This window comes from Ochotona curzoniae, unplaced genomic scaffold (assembly GCF_017591425.1).
Source record: "Ochotona curzoniae isolate NIBS_2020 unplaced genomic scaffold, NIBS_Ocur_1.0 contig_3622, whole genome shotgun sequence".
Taxonomy (NCBI): Eukaryota; Metazoa; Chordata; class Mammalia; order Lagomorpha; family Ochotonidae; genus Ochotona; species Ochotona curzoniae.
The window spans coordinates 29,499,974-29,505,388 of NW_024465926.1; positions in this window are offsets into that span (position 1 = coordinate 29,499,974).

Sequence of the window (5,415 nt, forward strand, 5' to 3'; positions counted from 1 at the left end):
TCTGTGGGACGTTGGCATGGCAGGTGGCGGCCTCCTGCATCGTACCACCTTCTTTTAAAAAGCAACTCAAACAGATGTTTTAATAAATTCCTCTAGATACACATTTGCTACTGAAAATTGAAACAGCACACTAGAATGTATGGAGTTCAAACATTTGAGGACTAGAAAATCTAATCATCTGCCCTAAATATTATGCTCTAGCTAGAATATCTAATGTTTTCCTTACGTTCATTTACATTCTTGGCATTGCTTTGTACCTCAGTTCACGGGGTAGGGTTTCATCTCATTGACTTCAGTTTCCTATGGTGTATGGCGATTTTAAACACTGCTGCCTCACTGAGTTAAATCAAAAACAACTTAAAATATACTAGAAGTCGTCCAGGTACACTGAAAGTAGATTCCAGATGAACTGTGGCTATCAAGGTAGGAAGAGAAAGACATTACAGACTCATGTTATAGGTCATCAAATATACGATAAAGCTTCTGCCTGAACTGACTCTGTTGTAACTGCTCCACCATTCTCAGAAGGACCCCACTTCAGGCTGTAACTGTGGCTCTACTTGAATGGCTTATTTGTTGGTCCACACTGACCTCAATCTTAACACCAGTGTCTTTTCATTCTGAGAATGTTCATTAAGAGCAATCTCCTTTCTGTGTCATTGCTCTTCTGCCCGCTGGCATCTGAACCATCTTCTCACATGTCAGCCCAGTAGGTGGATCTGGCACAGGGCAAGGGTTAGATAAGGTTCTGTGTTAACAGCTCTGGGCAGCTGGAAGAGAGGCTGCCTTATCTCTGGGAATTTCCTGGAAAGGAAATTCCATCCAAATGCCTGTGGGGCCGAGATTGGGTACGACTTGTGTGGCGAGTCCACTGTGCTCTGTGCTGGGGGTGTCTGCAGCTGAGGGAAAGGCTGTGCTGGACCCTCACTCTACATCTCCTAAAGAGCCTCAAGACCCTGGAAACCTCACCCCCAACACAAAGAATCGAAACAACTCCAACCTGTTCAGCAGGGGGGCGAACGGTATTCCAAACATTCTGGAGACATTTGGGGGATTTTAATGATCAATTTCACATTTGATGATAGACTGAATTACTAATAATTTTATGAGGTGTGACATGGCAGTTCCATGAAATGTACCTTGTTGAACTGTTAGGCCTTTGTTGTTATGGTTTTGTTTACAGGCATGCTTGGAAAGATTCATGGAAAATGGGATTAACAGATAAGTCTATTGTGTTGCAATACATTTTTAAATCCATCCAAGAGCACAGCCTTCAAAAAGCTCATGTAAAATACATATTGTGAAAAAAAACTATGCATGTAATTCAAAACTTTTTTTGACCCCCAAATCAAATTTTTCATTGTTTTCCCACAAACTTTTCAAGTACCAGTGTATTTGATAACTTTCATGAAACAATTTTCTAAGTCAGTTAACTAATTCATAAGGAGCTATTAAAAAACTGATCCCAAGGGACCAGCGAGATGGCTTAACTGGCTAATCCTGCCTGCAAGTGTCAGCATCCCATATGGGTACTGGATCATGCCCCAGCTGCTCTACTTCAGTTCCAGTTCCCTGCTTATGGCCTGGGAAAGCCGGTGGAGGTTGGCCCAACTCCTTGGGATCTTGCACCCACATGGGAGACTCAGAAGAGGCTCCTGACTTCAGATTGGTTCAGCTCTGGCCATTGCAGCCATTTGAGGAGGGAGCCAGTAGATGGGAGATCTTTCTCTCCTTCTTTCTGTAAATCTGCCTTTCAAATAAACAAATAAACAAAACTGGGTGAGCTATCATTCCAATTCTGGGTAAACACCTACTCCCCAAATTGAAGGCGGTGACCCAAGAGAAATTTGCACATCCATGTTCATAGCAGCAACACTCAAATTGAGGAATCAGCTGCTGGATGGGGAAGCAGAATGTGGGACTACGTGTATAACCAAGTATTAGTCATGAAAAGAGGTACAGCATGGGAGAACGTTAAAGACAGTAAGTACGCCAGTTTCAAGCAAACACTTTATAATCCCATTACATGGAATAGCTAGCAAGAAAAGAGATAAAAAAAAAAAATGCTGTTTGCCAGTGTCGAGGAGAGAGGAATGTGGAATTTTTTTAATGGGTAGTTAGCCTTGGAGGACAGAAGCATTTTAGAGATTGGCTGCAAAGCAATAATGAGCTGCACACTTAAAAATCTTAAGGGGGAAAGAGCTTTGGCATAGAGGCCTGATTTGGAGTTCAAGTTTGGGTTCTATTTACAGTTTGACTTCCTGTTATGTGTACTTGGCAGGCAGCAGATGATATTTTAGGTACTTAGGTCTCTGCCACCCATATGGGAGATGCAGATTGAGTTCTGGGCTCCTGGCTTCAACAGGGCTCAGCCCGTTATTATAGACATTTGGGGATTAAGCCAGCAGGTGGAAGCTGTCTTCCTTTCAAAAAATTAAAGTACAAAACAAAATTTAAAAAACCCACAAAAAACTAAAAGGATAGACTTTATATGTATTTTATTAAAACTAGAACAAAAAGTGGAGGGGCTTAGGATGGCACTTGGGACATGCACACCTCATGTAAGTGCCTGGCTTTGAGGCCCGGCTCTGCTTCCTAGTTGATGCAGGAGCACCCTGGGAGGCAGCAGGGGATGGTTCAAGTAGTTGGGTCCCTGCCCTCTATGTGACTCCCGGATTGATTTCTCGGTACCTAGTTATAGCCCAGTCCAGCTCTGACTGAAGCTGGGAGCCAGGAGCTTCTTCCAGGTTTTCCATGTGCGTGCAGAGTCCCAAGGGCTTGGGGCAGTCTCTGCTGCTTTCCCAGGCCATAAGCAGGGAACTGGAGCTGCTGGGACATGAACTGGTGCCTTAAGAGATGGGATGCTGGCACTGCAGGTGGAGGATTAGTGTGAAGCACCACCACACCAGCCCCACGTTAGTGTTTCTAGAATAGAAGGGCAGGGGAGAATCACTTTCAGCCACACCAGGGCCAAGCAGCAGGTATTGTATTATGCCTTACTTGCAGAAGATAGAAGGTTGCCACTAATATTACTGTTTTCAGATAGATGAAAAAAATCGGGGTACATTCATCTTATCACGGAATTATTAGATTGTATCTTTATATATATAAATATATTTATTTATATAAATATATTTATAATAATTTATATTTATATAAATACAAATATATAAAAATATATAAATAATATCTAAATATATTATTTTTATATATTTATATTTATACAAATATATTATATATTTAATATACATAATATATATTAAATCATTATATAATATATATTATATATAAATATAAACATATTTATAATAATATATATATATTTATTGGAAAGGCAGATTTACAGAGGAGAGGTCACAGTAGCTAGAGCTGAGCCTATCTGACATGAGGAGCTTCCTCCGGGTCTCCCACGTGGGTGCAGGGTCTCAAGGCTCTGAGTCATATTCTATTGCTTTCTCAGGCTACAAGCAGGAAGCTGGATGGGAAGTAGGGCAGAGCTGGGATGTGAACCGGTGTTCCTTATGGGATGTCAGCACTTGAAGCTGGAGGATTAACCAATTGAACCATTGTGCCAGACCCTTATGTTCTTTTTTTTTTTTTTAAGATTTATTTATTTATTTTGATGATTTTTACATGGTTAATTAGGGTGATAAGGGTCAAGGGCTACAGGAAGGTAGGTGAGACCATTATTTCCACATTCTCTCTCTTTTTTTCTTCCTGTATCTGGGGGAAGAGGGGGGATAAAGGGAAAAGTCACACCCAGCCCCGCCAAACGCCTCTGAACCCTGGGATGGAGGACAGTCACCCAACACCACCACATGGTCCCCGATGTGGGGCCTGCTCTGGGGGTCCTGCTCAAGAGGTTTTGGTAGTGCAATAGTTCTGAATTACAATTGATCTCACCACTCTAAGCACAATGAAATCTCTCCAGATTCCACTGGCTGACATAGTTCATCTTAGACTCTCTATTTGCCCAGATAATCACTGCCAACATTTGGCTGGGGTAATTGATCAATTTGTTCTGTCCTCTGTCCTCTGTTACAGTACTAGTTGTCCTCTGCGGACTCCAATGTACTGCCATATTCTCCATGTGCACCTGGTTATGCTGTCCACTGCTCTGTCTGAGCCACTAACGAGGCTCAGCTTTGACACATGCACTCCACAGTCAGATCATGGAACCTGCAATTTCCTCCATGGTCGGAGTTCTAAGTCCAGTGGTTCACTTGAAGGGATCTCCAAAGAAACCTTGTCTGAGGTGATCCCAGACATGATTCTTGTGTGTGCTTGTCAATACAGGGTCTGGTACATTCCGTCCCCCCAATCAGCTTTTGCACGTGTTGGTGACTGCAATTGCTAAGTCAGTTCTGTCTGCAGCCCTGTCTTTATATACAAACCAATAGTTGTTGCAGCCCAGCCCGATCCTGCCTACCACACAGTTGGCCCTCAGGTAAACCAGTGGGAGCTGCAGCTTACAGTGACCTGCAATAACCCCTACCATGCCCACCCCCTGCCCTGGTTCCCGTGCTTACAAGCACATAGAGCAAACTGGTCCAGTCTGTCCCATATCCCATTCAGCTCTCATACATGTCAATGAGCACTGAAACCTAGTTCAACCCAACCTGCCCCCACTATCCAGCCCACAAATCTGCCGGCAGGTGTCACACTCAGGTGTCAACCACACCCACTCTGGTTTATGCTTGCACCAGTAGGAACAGTCAACCCAGCCTGACTCTCCCTTAAACAGCTCACATGAGGCCAACAGGTGTTATAGCCCTGTCCAGCCTAGTCTGCCCCATCCCAACTCTTATGCTCTCCAGTGAAGTAGTGGCCCAGTAGGGGAGCCCCATGCAGCAACCCCTATTGGGTTCGCCCACTCCCTGTCCTGAGTCTCATGTGTGTTAGCTGGGCACTGCAGCTCAGTCTGGCATGGCCTGCCTCACCTCAGCATTTGCCAGGGGGACTGTAGCCTGGCCAGGCTCGTGTTACTCCCAGTTCTAGCTCACATCGGTGGGGGCTATAGCCTAGTGCAGCCCAGCCCAGCTCAGCCCAGACAACCCCCAGTCCTGGCCCTAATGTAAAATGTATTTTGGCTTAACACAGCCCAACCAACACACCATTCTGGTGCTCAGATTTGACAGCAGGTGATATGAACTGGCTTAGCCTGGGTCACCCCCAATCTGCACCAAATGTATGCTGGTTGGTACTGTTACCTGGCCTGGTCCGAGCTGCTCCTGTCTTGGTTCTTGCACTCACCCACAGGACTGTCACAATAGAGGAGTTGCCAAGTCCCTCCATCATAACCTCTCCCAATGCCAGATCTTGTGCGTACTGGTGGGTCAATAGACCAGCCTTCTTTAGTCTACCTCCTGTCCTAGCTGCAACAGTGGTGTTTCCTGACTGGCCCTTACCCTTTCC